Here is an 18,656-nt window from a genome sequence, read left to right as displayed (position 1 = left end):
TTCCACAAAGAATGAGCTAAATTTCTTTTCTACCTTTGAAATCAGAATCATTTCCGGTTAGGTTCTTACCATGACTGTTTTGATTTCTTTTTTAATATACCAATGTATAAGAAAAGGATGAATGAATGAATAAAAGCAAAGATGCAGGGAGATCTTTTGGAAATAAGCACTGATCCCTATGACCTAATGATAACCCAGTGGGATTCAAATTTGTAACGGGGACGGATGCCAACTCGGGGAACCGTTCCATTCCAGGGCACGCCATCCAAAAAACACATTCATCTGGTCGGACATTTTCCATACTCCGATTTTTATCTTTCTTGGCATGCTCGACTCTTCTCTAATAAAGTCACAACCCTCTGTTGCCATGGAACCCAATCAGACATGGAGCCTGTTACTATGACTTCCCTGCGAGTCTAAAAAAAGACCCAGTGACCAAAAGAACAGCCCTTTCTTAAAAAAAAAAAAAAAATCCAACGCAAAGAGGCTCCAAAAAAGGACCCAACCCTTTTACATCCATTTAAGTTTAAGCTTTCATGCAGGCTAACTTGAACTCTGGAGACAAAGCTAGCCAGTGTTTTATGAAAATTTTTCAGCTGGGACATTCCATAGAAGACAATTTTATAAATAAGTACCTGGCAAAGAGGGTAAAACTGTTCTTAGGATTTCTTCTTCTTCTTCTTTTTTTTTTTAATTCTAGGCAAGCTTCCTTAAATTTGAGTAGCTGTTTAGCAAACATATGTCAATCAGCAGCTACCAAATTACAATATTCATTTCCACCAATACTTAATTTTTGCCAAAAAGCTCATTACCTCTCTGTAAAGAATAGATAAGCAAAACCGTACAATCGACCCTGTGTTCTGTCATATCTGGAGCTGGACTAAACCTGGAGAGAAGAATATGAGACTCATAGTAGAGTGACTGAAGGAAAGAGAATTAACACGGGCACAGTGCCTACCATGAGCTGGGCACTTTTATGTCATCGTGGGAACCCCGCAACAGAGGCACCTCTGTGTCTCTCTCCTACAGATAAGGTACCAAGGCTCCAAGAGCTTAAGAGCTTGCTCGAGCTGCCATGCAAAGACGGTGTCTGCCTTCCAAACCCAAAGCTATTCATTCACTCAACCAACATTTATTTCTGGCCTCACAGGTGCTATGCATTTTGTTCGGCTTCCTGTTCCTTACAATAGAACTTGCAGCCTGTAAAGTTTATCTGTGAAGAGGGCATGGAGTCTATCTGTACCGGCCCAAGGGGGCAGTTCTGGCTGTACCCATTTATAATAAGCACCGCATCTGCACGGCAGCAGCCAGCCCTTGGGAGAATCATGAGTAAATGCCTTGGCCACTTAAATAAAATGACAAGGGTCCAGACACCTACAACCATCCCTCAAAAGACTGGCTGCTGACGAGGCCTTCCAGCTGTGGACTCGGCAGTGGGGAGGACCCGGAAGCTCCAGGTGCTGGGTCTTGTGCAATTTTAGTAATGAAATAAAAGCCACGCCAGGCAAACTCACAAGTTATTCTACCTACCACTCGTTTGGAAAAACTGGCTTCAAGAAATGACTAGTAAGAAGGAACATGGGGGCGCCTGGCTGGCTTAGTCGGGAAGAGCATGGCATCCTTGATCTGAGGGCCATGAGTTCAAGCTCCATGTTGGGTATAAAGCTTACTTAAAAAAAAAAAGAGAGATTTAAAGAAGGGATATATAAAAGCACGGAAATTAATTTAGAAGTTATATTATTAATCACACCAGCCTTTCCAGCTAGAGATATTCCACCTATTTTATCATACAATGAATCCAACTACTTCCATTAATAGAAATGTCAAAAACCAATACAAGACCACAAAGAGATGCCACTTCACACCCACCAGAAGGGCTATAATCAAAAGACAGTAGTAAGAAACTCTGGCAAAGATGTGGAGAAACTGAAGCGCTTGTCCACTGCTGGTGGGAACACAGTGGGAACGTGGTGGGAACTGGTGGGAAAAGCAGTAGGAACTGGTGGGAATGCGGTGGGAACTGGTGGGAACGCAGACCAGTGCAGCTGCTGGGGAGACACTCTGGCAGATCCGCAAAAGGTGGAGCACAGAACTCCCAGGGGAGCCAGAAATTCTACTCCTCAGCACGGACTCAAGATGAAAAACATGAGCCCACCCAAACACTCATACATGGATGTTTAGGGCAATATAGTAATCCTAAGAGCCCCAAACTGGAAACAACCAACCCAAGTGTGCATCAGCTGACGAGTGGGTCAATAAAACGCGGGAGGGTTGTGCAGTGGAAGGTTATTTGGCAATAAAAAGGACTGAAGTGCTGACACAGGCTACAACACGGATGAATCTTGGAAACTTTATGCTGACTGAAAGAAGCCAGGCACAAAAGACCACATAATACATCTGATTCCACTTACAGAAAATGTCCAGGACAGGCAAATCTAGAGGAACAGAAAGTAAATTAGTGGCTGGCCTGGCCTGGGGGCTTGGGAGGGAGGAAATGGAGAGTGATTGCTAATGGGCCTGGAGTTTGTTTTGGGGGGTGATGAAAACGTTCTGAAATGGACTGTGGTGGTGATTGCACAACTCTGCAGATACACTAAAAACCGTGAAATCATACACTTTTAAATGAGGGGATGGTATGGTATGTGCACTGTATCTCAAAGCTGTTATTTAAAAGAACAGGGGCGCCTGGGTAGCGCAGTTGTTAAGTGTCTGCCTTCGGCTCAGGGCGTGATCCTGGCGTTCCGGGATCGAGTCCCACATCGGGCTCCTCAGCTGGGAGCCTGCTTCTTCCTCTCCCTCTCCCCTGCTGTGTTCCCTCTCTCGCTGGCTGTCTCTCTGTCACATAAATAAAATCTTTAAAAAAATAAAAAATAAATAAAAATAAAAGAACAAAAAAGGGGGAAAAAAAAAACACAACCAGTTTTTTGTTTTGTTTTTGGTTGCCCTATCGAATAAGAAAACAGCCCAAGTGACAAGACTGCCTGACCCTGGACAAGTTACTTGTCTTTGGGGGTCTCTGTGCCTCGTTAAGGAAACAAGGCTCATGCCCGAACCAAAAGCTCTCTTCTAGCCCCCTCGAGGTGGGAAAACCACTTGGATGAAAAATCTCTCAGTGTTCAAACAAGGGGAGTCAGACCTCCTACTCCAGCGGAATCTTTCCAAGCTTCCCTCGTGCGATTCTTCCCTTCATCCCAGTGTCTCCACTCCTCAGCCGATTTCTGAGCACCTGCTGTGTGTAGGTCTTGATGCTAGACCGTTTTCACGACCTCTAGTTCTCAGCCCACAGTCCACAGGGGAGGTAAGTATCGTTCTCATCCTACAGGTGCGGAAGAGACTCAAAGATTATGCAGGTGGCCAAGTGGCAGAGAGAGGATTTGAACTCAGAACCAAAGTCTAGGCTGTTTCTCTTACTCCAACAACCTGGGTTTTTCAAACTGGCTCCGCAGGCATACTCTTGGAACTTCCACGGGTTTGCTACGAACAATTTTAAAAGATGTATTTATTTGGATGGCAAAGAATATTAATGTAACCATATTGGGAGATCAGAGAGATAACCAGCTGCTAACCAAGTACCATCCTGAGATTTCAATCACGCTGGGCCCAGGTATTAGTACTTCTTTAGTCAATAGGAAACACGATGGCTGACTATCAGTTTCCTGGGACGGCACCACAAATTGGGTCGCTTAAAACAACAGAAATTTATTGTCTCAGTTCTGGAAGCCTGAAATCAAGATGTCAGCAAGGCCAGGCTCCCTCTGAAGGTGCTAGGGAAGGCACCATTCTAGGCCTCTCTCCCAGTTTCTGGCAGCCTCATCAGGCATTCCTTGGCCTGTAGCTAAATCACACTAGTCCCCAGTCAGTCCTCACGTTGCGGGTGCTCTCCTGGGGGTCTTCACATCATCTTTCTTCCGTTCACGCCTATCTCCAAATCCCCTCTTTTTAGAAAGAGACCAGTCATACTGGGTTACAGCCCATCCTAATGACCTCATTTTGACTTGGTTCCTTCTGTAAAGACCCTATTTTCCACCAAAGTCATCTTCTGGGGTACTGGGGGTGAGGGCTTTGTAAAGGGCAAACTCACTCCTGTGTCTTCTCTCACCCTACTACCACACTGCTGGGCACCGCACGATCCTCTAACACCAGCTGGGTACCCTACAATTCAACCTGACTCTGACACTATCCACCTGCGGACAACATCAGATCACACAGGTTAAGGGAACAGCCCCACAAGTCTGCCAACCCCTGCTTCAGCCACCAATCCCCAGTCCAGGTTGTTACCTGTGTTTCTGACCCACTGGCTACAAACTGGAGGCTCCCACAACCCCCTCCCCGGGTTCCGTTAATTTGCTAGAGTGGCTCACAGACTCAGGAAGACGTTTACTCAATTACCAGTTTATTCTAAGGATGTAACTCAGGAAGAGATGCACAGGGCAAGGTCCAGGGAAAGCACACAGAGCTTCCATGCCCTGTCTCATAGCCACTCTCCCTGAATCTCCATGTATTCATCAACGCGGAAGCTCTCCGCACCCGAACCTTTCGGGTTTTTATGAAGGCTTCATTAGGAAGCCAAGCTAGGTTAAACCATTGGCCACTGGCTATTACATCAACCTCCAGCCCCTCTCCCCTCCCCAGAGGTGGGAGGTGAACTGAAAATTTCAATCTTCTCATCAAGGTTGGTTCCCCAGCAACCATCCCAGCCTTAGGGGCTTCCCAAAAGTCCCTAACTAGCAAATCCCACCGCATTTGAAAGGGGTTTGCTATATAAATCACAAAAGACAACCATTTCACTTTTATCATTATAATCACTTAGGAAATTCCAAAGGTTTTAGCAGCTTTGTGTCATAGATGGAAACAAAGACCAAATATATACAGTTGATCCTTGAACAACAGGAGTTGGAAGGACACGAGCCCACTTACACGCGGGTTTGTGTACTGCAGTACTGTGTGTGTATTTCCTCTGCTTTATGATTTTCTTAGCAACATTTTCTTTTCCCTAACGTACTTTATAGTAAGAATACAATATGTGATACATACATAAGACCTACAAAATACGTGTTCATCAACTGTGATCTGTCAACAGTGGGGTACCTGTAGTTATTTTGGGGGCGGGGAACCAAAGTTACATGTGGATTTTCCACTGTGGGAAGGGGGGTGTCGGTCCTCCAATTGTTAAGTGTCAACTGTATTTCTTATTATAAATCACAATATCACAGACTTCAACATATCTTTTTGAGGGGACACAATTCAACCCATAACCCTGACTTTAAATGTAAACGATGCAGCATTTCCACATGAAGATCAAAGGGTCTCACAGGGAAAGAAGGTGTCAAACACAGAGTCTGTCTAACAGGAAAGTTAATGGATTGAGCCTTTCCACATCATAACAGGTAACAGAATCATTCTAAATGCAAAAGAAAACCTGCCTGTACAGATTTAGATCATCTGTATATTAAGAGAGTGTTAACTTAAATTGTTACCATCCTTGTATTTTTCATGCGTTTGAAAGTTTTCATAATAAAATGTTCAGGGAAAATTTCCTTAGACGGTTGAGGAAATCTGCTAATGAAATCTTTATTCTTAAAGAACACCTAAGTAAAAACACCAATTAGTATCTCTGAACAAACACTTCTCTATAAGCCAAGAACAAGGAAAAGATAAATTTTAAAATATGAAAATAAGGGTACCCATCTTCCTAATTAGACTTATTTAAATAACAAATGTAGCCAACGCCTTAACTCATCATTAGATGTCCTTCAACAGTGAACTCTGGAAAGAAAGTCCTGCTGCCTGTTGGGAGTGTATAAACTCCAGTATTACGCTAGTATCTATGCATGAAATTCTTCATTCATTCTTCTCTTTCCCGCTTCCATCTCTCTACCCATCCAAACATTTATTGTGCACTTTGTGCCAAGCACGGGAGATACAGTCCCTGCCCACTTTCTGGTGGGGAGAGACCAGCAAACCACAGGTGACAAGAATGAATATAAAGGCTCACAACAGACGTGAGCACAGGTGGGGTGGGGGAGCACCCAAGTCCAGTGGGAGATGAGAACAGGAGTCAGGGAAGACCCTTTCAGTACATTATCTTAGAAGCCTTCAACAACCTTCCAAGGAAAGAATTATACTTATTTTTTACGTAAGGAAACTGGCTCAAACGGGTTGAGGAAATGGTCTAAGATGAGCTCGCACAGCGTGGAAGAACTGAAAAACCAGGCCTAGCCTCCCCGGAGCCCTGGTGCCACACTGCCCTGTCCGAGCTCTAAGCACACCAAAGAGGGCTTGAAATGGCCTGCAGTTAGACGATCTGACCACTTCTCATCACCTCCACTGCTAGCATCCTCATCCAGGGCACTGTCATCACGCCTTACACATCCCTCTACACCAGCTCACATCCACCTTTAATCCAGGAGCCAAGGCAATCTCGGAAAACGTAAACCGGCCTCCCACACCCTGTGTCCTTACTCACTCTGTCTCTGTCACATGGCCTCCTCGATGTGCCTCACATACAACAGGTATACTCCTGTTTCCGGGAGTCTGTGCTTGCTGTTCCCTCTCCCTGGAATGCAATTCCCCTTAGATAGCTGTATGGCTTACTTCCTCAGGTCTTCCTGCAATGATATCTCTGGGAAGAGCTTTCCTTGAGTTTCCTATTTACAACTGCTTCTTTCTACTCCCACCCCTTGGGCCTCCCCAGCCCCCTTGCCGCGATTTGTGTTTGAACACTGTACTTACCACCACCTAACACACTGTGTATTTCACCTATTGGTCTGGTCCGTCTACCTTGCCTTACCAGAATATGAGCTTAATGAGGGCGATTTTTGTTCTGGTTCCTGGGATGCCTGGCATATAGTAGGTGCTCAATACGTATTTGTTGAATTAGGCTGACAGCAGAATGGTTACGAGCGTGATTCATCCCTGAGCTGCTTATGAATGGGCTCTCCCACATACCACACTCGGGACCTGGTGGAAGGGAGTCATCAGGGGACACCTGGGCAGGAGGGGGTGGGAAGAAGCCAACCCAAAGTTTACAGGGGACCTCATTCTTCAATCCAGTGCCATGAAAAGGTGCCTGACTGACTCCTTTTCCATGCCACAGGCTGTAGGGACACAGGTACCATCAATCTTGACGCTATGGTCCAAGGAAGCCCATTAGGACCAGTGATCCCAGAGCTATCAATCTCCCCCAGAGCTGTCTTGGATGACAGGGACTCCTCAGACAAAGAAATTAGGGGAAGTAAAGGGGAGCCTACATTTTTGCCTTCTAAGTGCTAATCAACAACAATGACAAAACTCTGCTGGGGTGTTCAATAAAGTCTTTATGTTCCCAGGCTGAGCTCCACCTGTTCACATAAGGGGCATTTTCTTACACTGGCCTGTTGTACCCCAGGTCTATGAAAGCTCACCAGAGCTACTAAAAGAAAACCACAGTGGTTCAGTTCTCCAGGAGTTCTCGGACAGCAACGGGCAGACTCTGAACCTGCCTACATAGTGACTGGCAGGAGTGAGACAGTCTAAGCATCTCAGCATCTTCTGAGTCTACGGAGTGATGGACAGTGAAGAAGCAAGCAGGACATGATCACCCAGGAGCAAACAGCAGCAGACGCCTCTGAAGGACGGCAAATGGAACACTCTCCCCTGGGGAGGAGCCCATGCCACAGAGCGCACGTCTGCCAAATTCAAACTCCTCCTCATTCCAGCCCCTTGCAGAAATCCTGGCCGTGTGCATTAGACCGTGTGCGAGACAGGATGGAAGTGGGGTGACACATAATAACAGGAAATTCATAAGCACCTGACTTCATAAAGTTCTATAAGATACCAGGGTGCCTTTCAGCTCTGAAATTCTATGAAGGAACTAAAGTCATTGCAAGGCTGTTTCTGAGAAGCAAATAAAACCCCGCTGAGAACCGGTACTATAATTTCTTGAGTTTGCGTCAGTCCATTTTCTTCGGTGAGAAAAAAGGTGACTGGTTTAGGTTATGAAGGCAATGTTCCACTATAAAAACCTGCTGGTTGCCATGACAATTAACATCTCTGTTCCTCCCTTTTCTGCAGCATCCTTCTTCCATCTGAGTCAAATCGAAGCAGCTATCTGTGACACCCATGATTTAGTATTTCCTCTGCACAAGGAGAGCATACGTACACACAGACACAAAATACATACCAAAGGGCTAATTGGAGGTGAACCGAAACCTTCAAAATTAGTACCATCTGTCCTCTTCTGCCAACTGTGCCCTATAAACAAGTATCAGGAACAACCCTGCAGCAGGGTGTGGAAGGGAAGACAGGCCAGAAAGGCTTAACAGCGGACACCTACTCCTGGTCTAGAGCCTTCTCAGAGTGGGCTCTGGGTTGGTTCTTCCCAGAAGGGTCCAAGGGAGGCCAGGGCTCCCTGCAGCACTGTCATTCTGTCTGCAGGCTGTCCTCCCCAGCCTGAGCTCCTCAAGAGCAGTGCCCGCGTCTGACTCACCTCAGGGCGTAGAGTAGCGCTGGGCGCACAGGGAAGCGCTGAGGACAATGACGGGGGCTCCGGGATAAGGCAGCCAGTTGCTCCTTACATTTGTACTGAGTTTGGGCCTAGCCTGCTTCAAATAGGCCCTCTGTGAGAAACAAGCCAGGGGAGAGTTCTAGATCCACGCTCAAGGAAGGGTGTGTCGCTTGGGATGTCTACAGCACAGCCCTACTCTTGGTTTCCATCACTGTAGTCATGAGCCTTCCCAGATCCAGGACAAAACAAGGATAAAGCAAAAAGTCAGAGCACTGATGTGATTTATCTTCTCAGGATAAAGGTTCTCATCAGGTAGTACATTTCATTGCAAACATGTTTGTTTTAGAAAAGCTATGAAAATACTGAGAAGCCAGAGGAAGGAAAATAAAACACCCATCAAGTGTCTACACTTGGGGATCTGTGTCACTATCCCTTCAGATATGGAAGCAGTTCACCCAGGGTTAGGGGCAAAGGCTCTGGAATGCAGACCATGCTGGGTTCAAGTCCTACACTTCCCACGTCTTCGTGGTATGATCCCGCCCAAGTCATTTACCCGTCCGTGCCTCTCTTCTCCAACGGTAAAACGAGGAGGGCTGAACCTCCTTTCCCCAACTGCTGTAAGACTGTGGTAACTTCTGGAAAGCCTTCATCGCAGTGCAGGCAGAACCGCTCACTTACGCTCTCTCTACCAATATTCTTTATTCATTCATTCATTCATTTATTTATTTATTTATTTATTTATTTGACAGAAAGAGAGAGAGAACACAAGCAGGGAGCCTGATGCGGGGCTCGATCCAGAACACTGGGATCACGACCTGAGCTGAAGGCAGACGCTTAACGACTGAGCCACTCAGGTGCCCCTCGCTCTACCAATATTCTATCCGTACCTGCCACTTAATAAACAAAAACGAGTTCTCTGTGCTAATATTTTGTGAACTTTTTCAATTAACATAAAAGCATGACCCACTGACATGTCAATAAATATACTTCTATAAATCGATGTTTTTAATTCTGAAACAAGAGCTCACATTAGACTGTTGGTTCTTCATCTTGTTTTAAAGGTCATCTGCCACCACTGAGAACCATTCCAAAGAAAGTGCAAATACACAAAAACCACAGACCCTAGGTTAAGACACAGAACACTGGCCCTAATTTCATGCATGTTTTTTAATATTCTGAAGTAACAGAACATTCGAGAAGTAACAGGATTACAAATTGATGCACTTTCTAACTGGAAATTGATGCTCTAAACTTTTCCTGAGGCTGTGGTAGTGACATGAGAAAAACAGATAAATTCAGTCACACAAGCAGCATGGGATTTAAGTCATTTTTCATTTCCGTTCATAATCACATACTTCAGTACTCCTAAAAATACACTGATACTACTTATCACTAAAAAGGAATAGAGCATTGACACAGGCAACACTGAGGAAGCTTAAGAGCATTATGCTGCTAAGTGAAAGAAGCCACACTCGAAAAGGCTGCGTACTTTGATTCCATTTATAGTGCGCTCTGGAAAAGACAAAATCACAGACCGATGGCTGCTGGGGACAGCGCAGTATTGACTAAAAAGGAACAAAGGGGAATCTTCTGGAGTGATGGAAATATTCTGTATATTTGGATGGTGTTTACAAGGCTGTGTCATCATATAACTGTACACTTAAGGAGGTCACTGTATGTAAATAATATTTCAATAAATAAAATATTGACACATCAACTTTTACAGACATGAACAGAGGTAGAGATGCCAAATCCTTGACAAGGTGCAAAAAACTGCCTGCCAGCAAATTCAAAATAACTTTGTATTTCCTTTCAGGCAAAACTGAAATGCACACAAACCTGAAACAAATACTATTTAACACCTACACAAAATCTAGCACCATTTTGAAAATTTCCTGACATATATTAAAATGTGCCTTCAACAAATCACACTTATAAGTACAAGTACTTGACAAAGCTACTTAAGAACAGATGGTAAAGGTGAAGATGCTTTTTCCTCTTTCCTAGTAACGTCACTTCTAGGTATCTTCCTCAGAGAAATTCTCCCAGGAGCGTACAGACCTCTGAATCAACCTACCGGTCTACCACTAGGAGAACGGCTCTAAACACAAGGGGATTCATTCATATACTGAAACAACGTACAGCAATAAAAAAAAGATGGGAATGAAGTAGGATAAATTTTTAAAACACTACGCTTCAGGGCACCTGGCTGACTCAGCTGGAAGAGCATGTAACTCTTGATCTCAGGGTCATGAGTTCAAGCCCCATGATGGGTGTAAAGATTACTTAAATAAATAAAACTTAAAAAGACCCAAACACCTAAAAGCTTAAATAAATAAAATTAAAAAAACCATGCTGAAAAAAACAGCAAGTCACAAAAGAGATGCCATTTATATAAATATTTAAGACAAGAAACGATACTATGTATTGTTTGTGAGTTCATTCAATGTATAAAAGCATGCGAAGGAACGAAATCCGACGTCAGGTTATGGACACCGCTGAGGGCGTAGGAAGGGAGAAGGCATCCAGACAGCTGCATCTGGGGCGAGTTATTTCTTAAAAACAAGTGGCAGAAATCTGATGCAAACATGGCAAAATGTTACCATCTATTAATCTAGGACGTAGGTATATGGGTATCATATTTTTAAAATGTTTTTCCATGTCTGACGCATTTAGTAATTAAAAATAAATTTGTCTACTATTTAACCAGAACTACGTGGTTAATGATTTGATATGGGTTTTCCTCATGCTCAGAACATCCTCCGCTCTGCGAATCTGGTTTACTTTTTAAATATGGTGTAAGTTGCGGTTTCTGAAGGACCATTTCATTACCTTGTAAGCTTGGAATCTGATGTCACTGCATTTTACTTCCCGAGAACATTAACTTCCACCTCAAACAACCAAAGCAAGCACAAACTTAAGAAAATTAAAATCCACTGAGAATCTAATAAGCTAGCTGTCCTAGAAAAACACCCAGGCTCATTTTGGGCTATTGTGTAAATAAACTAAGGAGCAATTAATTTTTTTTTCTTTTTTAAAGATTTATTTATTTAGAGGGGAGGGAGGGTCAGAGGGAGAGAGAGGGAGAGTCTCAAGCAGACGCCCCACTGAGTGCAGGGCTCCATCTCAGGATCCTGAGATCAGACCTGAGCGGACCTGAGTGGAAACCAAGAGTCGGAAGCTGTAACTGACTGCACCACCCAGGGGCCCCAGGGGCAATTATTTTAAAGAATCATTTACTAACAAAGCAACCATGATTTATGAGATGTCCGAAGTAACAGAAAACATAAAATAATCTTTGTATATGGATTTAGTGTCTCTGTCTTTCAAAAGTATAAGCATTATTCTTATTTCGCAAATCTATTACCATTAAAATTACCCCATATGTGCAACAAACTGTTTCAAAAAGGTAGGCTGAAAAGACATGAACATTTAAAGAAAGTCACATAAACACAAAACTGTATCATTCATTTCCTATTTGCCCAAAGAAATTAAAGCTCTCAACAGTGCCTGTGGGAATGGTGGACTCAGTTTGCAAAACTGTCCCTCAAACATCAACAAGGCTGAAGAGCTCTCATTTTAACTCTGTCTTGCTTTAAAAATAAGAGCTTAGGGGCACCCGTCTGGCTCAGTCTGTGGAGCTTGTGGCTCTTGATCTCAGGGTCGTGAGTTCAAGCCCCACACTGGGTAGAGAGTTTACTTAATAAACAAACAAACATACAAAAGATGTTAATAAGTAAATAAAAATAAGAGCTTAATTTGAGCCCTAAGTATGTAAAAAAAACTCTCCTGCCGTCAGATCATTTTAAGTGGCCAAACTGCTAGTCAAATTTCTCAACAGTAGAATTTAATATGCTCCCTCTCACCTGAACAGTAGATCATTTCTGAGGGCTGGACACATAATGATTGGGTATAAGAGCTCTCGTGGCTTCCTGGTGGTAACAGGACAAAAATGAATGAAAGAAGACTCTTGCTTTAATTTTGGTGCCCACTTACCCAACAGATGCCAACTCAGTGAGTAGCTCTAAATTGCTCAGTACAGGAGGTAAACTTTATACAACAAATACCACTTGAGAGTTGCTTAAGTCGGGAGGTTTTTACAAGCATGATGTCTTTTTCAAATGAAAGCACATGTAAAAAAACACACTCAGTCCACCTTTAATACGCTCTTGGGTCAGGTTACGAAATGCTAAGTGTTAGCTTCTGGACACAGACAACAGTTTTAACCGCCCTCTGTGTCAAACGCGAAGATTACAAAGCAGGTGAACCTCTCAATAATTAACATAGGTGCACATAACAACCCCTTAGCAAGCCGCAGGGGTAACTTACAAATAAGGATAATCAAGCCAAACAGAGAAACCACTTATAACCTACAAATACGAAATCTTGGTGCATTCACTATCCTAACAGGAGTGACGTATCAAATTCAATGTCCTAGGACAAGGACAGCCCAGGGCACTAAATATGTTTACTAAGTGAGAGGAGGTCAAGCTTGAAAGAGGTCTCTGGCCCAGAGCACAAAGCTAGGCGAGTCCCTGCTCTTCCACCTCCCTAGCTGGGATGGTGGACTACAGGCAATTAAGGCAGCCAAGCCGGTTAGGAAGCAACAATACACGTTCTTAGTACTGTAACAGCTTCTGCAAACGTGTGGAAGGTCAGGATTCTATACTAAATAGAACTTGTTGACAGGCAACATCTAGTTCAAAAGAGAGGACTGAGAGCACATTTTTTAAAAAACAACGAACTTCATCAACTCTTCCGCTCTACCTTTTGACCTTTCCTTACTGTAAAGGACCCTGGAATCACGCCTATTTGAAAGTTCATAAATGCATGAGCTAGAGTTCTCAAAATGCTCATTTCAAATCCTGGTTTGAGGGGGAGAGGTGGATATCAATCCAGAATAAATGTACCAAAACTATAACCTTCGATTCAATAGTTTAAAAAAATAGTTTTAAAACCCTGAGAAAAAGTAGAGATTTATAAAAATAAAATTATAGATGTGGACAGCAGTGTATTTTTAAAGGCAGCTAACTATGCAAAAACTGGTACAGGGATAACTGTCATTAATGTGTAGACAGCTTAAAGGGAACCAAATTCTAAATAGGCCAAAGACTGGGGCACCTGGCTGGTTCAGTCAGTAGAGCATGAGACTCTTCACCTTAGGGTTGTGAGTTCGAGCCCCAAGTTGGGGGCAAAGTTTACTTAAATTATTAAAAAAAAAAAAGAAAAGTCCAAGGATAAAATTTATTAAATCATAAAATGTATTAGAAGAACACGGTGTTTGGGTTTTTTAAAAGAATCTCAAAGGGCATTGTAAAAATGTCACAAATCCTGTAAGCCCTAATTTTTAAATTTCTTCATGGCAAGGTGTTTTTTCAGTGTTTGTCAGGCTCTATGCTCAGCACACACACAACGTATCATTAAAACAGTGTAGTATGTACAATTCTAAGATGGTTCCCAAGATTCCTACCTGCTGGTGTTCATACCCTGTATGATACCCTCCCTCGTGTGTGAGCAAGACTTCTGAATGTGATAGGGTTTCACTCCCATGATTAGGTTATGTTATACAGCAAAGGGGAAAATATTTTGCAGATATAATTAAGGTTCCTAATCAGTTGACTTGGGTTAATCTGGGTGCCCCTGGCCTAATCAGATAAACCCTTTAAGAGAGGGTCTAGAGGAAGAGACAAAGTGCAATAGAGTTGGGGCTCTGCTGCTGGTCTTGAAACAAACTACATTATGAGAGAGCCAAGTGGCAGGGAACAATGGGCAGCTTCTGGGGCTCAGTCTTACAGCTGCAAGGATCTTAAGTCCGTAAACAACCAGTGACTGGGAAAAGGATTCCAAGACTCAGATTAGACTGAAGGCCTGGCTGACGCCTTGATTTTAGGCTGATGAAATTCTGAGCAGAGGAGGCATGCAGCAAACAGTGAACCAGACCCTGCCACGAAGAATGCAGCAGGTAAGCTGTACCTGGACCCCTGGCCCATGGAAACCAGGAGATGATAAACAGGGGTGTTTCGGGTTGCTAATCTATAGCAATTTCTTACACAACAGTAGAAAATACAGTCAGGAATGATGAACTAGAGAAGACATACGTGCGAAACAACTTATTTAATAAGTAAAAAACTTCTACAAAACAATTTAAAAGATTAATAACCCACTAGATAAATGGCCAGAATACATTAATAGTTCACAACCCAAATGTTTAAGTATGTGAACATATGACCAACCTTTTGTACTAAGTTACATAAGACGTAACCATTGGGAGAATCTGGGGGAGGGATGCATGGACATCTCTCAATTATTTTTTCCAACTTCCTGGGGGTCTGTGATTATTTCAAAATAAAAACTTTAAAATATGATTAACCTCATTTGTATCAAGAAAAATATTAGTTAAAATGAGCTACCAGTTTTCACCTATCAGATTGGCAAGAGTAAAAAAGTTTTATAACACTATGTCAGGAAACTGTGAGTGGAGGCATGTTCATATATTGATGGTTATATAAACGGTATCAGTTTATGTATATGCACTGCTGCACCCCCACCTCCTAGGGTTGGACAGAGTAGGTAAAATAGTGTTCAATTTGGCAGTATCATAACTCAAAATACATACAATCTTAAGGAGCAATTCCACTTTTAAGAATTTAGCCTACGAACATATTCTTCACATGCGCAATAAATAAGCGTGTCCAAGGGCAGTCACTGAAGTGTCTGTAAAACCAGAAGTCTAGAAGCAATATACATACGTGTCCTTTAGTAAGGTATTAATTATATTGTGGAAAACCCATAAACTGGAATCCTGTACAGAAATTTTAAAATAAGGTAGATATGGCTCAAGAGTAGAATATGTTTTTCAGCTCCTCGAGTCCCACGGTGCAATTTTACAACAGACCCACATTCACTCACTCTGTCAGTATTTATGAAACCCCAACCATGTACCAGGATCCACGTGTAGATAAACGAACACAACCATCCCCGTGTGCAAGGACAGAGCAGGTGCCCGGAGGCGCAGAGTGGGGCCGGGGGAATCCACAAGGAAGGAAGCCAGAGTTCGAGGGCTGACAGTGGGTGAAAGACAAAGGTCAGATGAGAGACTCTGGGTGTCAGGGGAAGAAACTGGGATTCTGTCCTCTGGAAGGATGAAGGATTTCAAGTAAGATATTCACAAGACATCTTGCAAAGCACATATTTACTGTTAGAAAAATTAATAAAAATAAAATAAAGGAGTGGTCCAGTTGAAGAAGTTCATAATCTGGAGACTGTCTCTGATTTCATTAGAGGTGTCTCGAAGTATTTCAACTTGAGTGCTTGTGGTAAGCTGAGTCACTCCGGCACACCCCTCAGCTCATGCCTGAAGACGTGCTAATTCCTATAAAAACACGAGGACTGCATGAAGAACTCTTCAAACCTGCCATCTTGCGGGATCGATTCAAAGGAGATACTTCAGACCCTGTCTTCATCTGGAGAAATACCTGTAAGTAGCCTTCTCAAGCATCAGGACATGCTTCACTCCGCCATGTTCCTGACTAGTTCTATACCCAACAGTTAAGAATTGAACCAAAGCAGCAAACTATTGAACTCCCTTTCTTCGATCTTCCTCTCAGCCTTCTGTGCTTTTAATGGTTGAAGCTTTCAAGCACTTTGCCTGATGCCAATACACAGCCTGAACAGCTCTTACTGAATGGGCCTCATATTTTCAGATAAATTAAAATCTATGCCAACGAGAGATTCAGTCTCAAATAGAGGCCACCTGTTCCAATTAGTGAGATTAAAATAGTACACCACTGACTATCTGAAACCGAGTTCCACGCCTTCTGGATTATCACAGTATCTTCACAAAGACGGGGAAAAAAGGGACGACTGGCCCCAACACACGGTTGCACACGCTGGAGTAAATATGTTGAGGTGCTAAAGTGTAGCTTTCACTAAGGGCACACTTTATTTTTGGACAAGCACTTATCTCAAAATTTCTGTGGAAGGCTGCAGCTCAAGGCACCATTTAATTTCCTTACAACAAGCCTACATACACATCTTAATTAAATTCAAGTTTACTGCAGAACAACACAGAGCTGAAATTTCTTTTCCACCCACTTTCTGTCCTTGCCTGAAATCCCCAGAGTCCTTATTTCCTGACATCGCACTCTTCAGCCTAAGGCCTTCCATGGCCCCCGCTTCTCTCAGGTCATCGGAAGATGCGAGATCGGGCCCGGAACGGGTACAACTCCCCTTTCCCCAACCTCTTCCAAGTATTCCCACCTGGACAAGGATGCCTTCAAATCACCAGAGGGGGCTTCTGTTCATCTCCACACATTCACATTTTCACAATCCATGAAAAAAATATTTCTAAGCATCTTCTAAGTCGTGGGTCTAAAAGAAGTATTTCTAAAAGGATGAGGACAGATGATACAACACAAACACCCAGTGTTTTCCAAAATGATTCCGAATTATCTTAGGTGGCATGAAACGAAAGCCGTAACAAAGAATCACCATGAGTCAGCGATTCCCTTGAAAACCACCCGCAAGGCCATCCAGGTGGTTCGCGAGGGAGAAAGTCTCCGCTCAGGGCTCCCAGCCCTCTGCTGATGCTCCGGCACAGGCTCGTCTTTGCGATTCCGCACGGCAAGCCCTCAGGGGCACAGACGGAATCAACTACAGCAGGAACGCTGGTACTTTAAAAATACACTTAAGTTTGAAGAAGCGAACGGCTTTGGGAATATGAAGTAAATCGCCGTGCAGGTGGTATGAGGCTATGTGCAGGTGCTGGAATGACTGAAGTTTGGGGAACTCTGTGGCAGGTGAGTGACTCAACGTCAGAACAACAGATGCCCTGATGGGTTTCCTAACACCGCTTCTCACGCTTGTTCAAGGGGCTGGTAAGTGCAGAAGCGGACAATCAAGTCTGACTTCAGAGTCCAAACTCAACCCTTCACTGTCTTCAAATCCAGAAGAAAACTTTTAAGAAAGTGAGGCTGGGGACAGAGAGCCAACGGTGATTGAGAAAAGAGATAAACCACTGGATGTGGAGGGTAAGCAGGGGGAGCGGAGGTGGGGGGGAGGGGCTGAGGGACCAGGCATCTGGTTTGGGAATATGCTGGACAGGAAAAGCAGTCCAGGCTCCAGGCAGCCGCGTGAGGGGGTCTGAGAGACTGAAGGAAGTCTGGCACATAGACTCTGAGGTACCTGTGGAACATCTAAGTAAAAATGCCTTTTATTACGTGCTCAAGCCACACTTTACTCCCCGGCTGTGGAAAGCAGAATTCACACAGAATTTCCCTCAGGGAGGCACTTCACTGGGGACTGGCACTGAATGTGCCAACAGACCCTACCCGTCTTCCCCCGAGCACTGGGGCAGATGACTTTCTGTGGCAAAGAACCAGATGACGTTTCTGGTGTGTTGCATGAAAATTACATATGCTACAAACACTTGGTGCTGGAAGATGCCCTCAAGGAGAGTCTCACAGGAACAGAACGCTTCAGAGGCAACAAGCACCAGGTTTGAATCCTAAGTTATAGAGTGAGTGTGTGTGTGTGTGTGTGTAATGTACTCGATGACTTATGCATCTGGCACATGTTTTCTCCCCAATATCCTATTCCAACAGGTTTCAGAAGGTAAAGCAAAGATGAACTCATTTTGCAAAATTTTATTTCAGGGGAAAAAAACAACAATAAAATCAGAAAGGATAATCTTTACAAATGGCAACATATCTCCTGCACCTAAGCAGTCAGATACAGGAAATGTCACACCTTCTTCACCCTAGTCCCACCAAAAATCTGCAAACAAATTCATAAGGATGATGGTCTAACACTAAATCACTCAAATTCACTTTTTTCCCACCTGGAAAACTCACAAAATTTAAAATCTGTCCATCAATTAATTCTCTATTGCAAATAATTTCAAATTCTTATTAAACTTTGAGATATGGTTCCCATATAACTTAGCAATTAGCTTGGTATCTAAAAATATTTAAGACTGTTTTCTGTTAAGGAATTCTCTTTTAAAATAGAAACTGGTATAATGGTTAGTCCTGGTCAGCCAGTATTAGTTACCTAATTTCACTGGTTACAGTCTACCTGGATGTCACTTCTCTACTTCTACAAATGGAATGGTGTGGAGTTTATGTCTAAATTCCCCTTTCAGGGGTGCCTAGGGTGGCTCAGTCGTTAAGAG

General features: G+C 43.4%; 1 protein-coding gene across 4 annotated transcripts in view; it reads right to left on the bottom strand.

The window, feature by feature from the left end:
* TMCC3 (transmembrane and coiled-coil domain family 3) overlaps positions 1 to 18,656 on the bottom strand; it is a 258,844-nt gene that overhangs the window by 47,230 nt on the left and 192,958 nt on the right. The window contains exon 1 of one of the 4 annotated variants that reach the window (XM_057316285.1): positions 1 to 18,656. This exon is cut by the window's left edge and continues 27,821 nt beyond it. The exons of the other annotated variants lie outside the window; for them this stretch is intronic. The gene's annotated coding sequence lies outside the window, so the exon portion shown is untranslated. 4 annotated transcript variants of the gene reach the window in all.

Source organism: Ursus arctos, unplaced genomic scaffold (genome assembly GCF_023065955.2).
Source record: "Ursus arctos isolate Adak ecotype North America unplaced genomic scaffold, UrsArc2.0 scaffold_21, whole genome shotgun sequence".
In the NCBI taxonomy this organism is placed as follows: Eukaryota; Metazoa; Chordata; class Mammalia; order Carnivora; family Ursidae; genus Ursus; species Ursus arctos.
The sequence above is the reverse complement of the archived record's forward strand: the minus strand, read 5'-3'. Positions and strand labels throughout refer to the sequence as shown.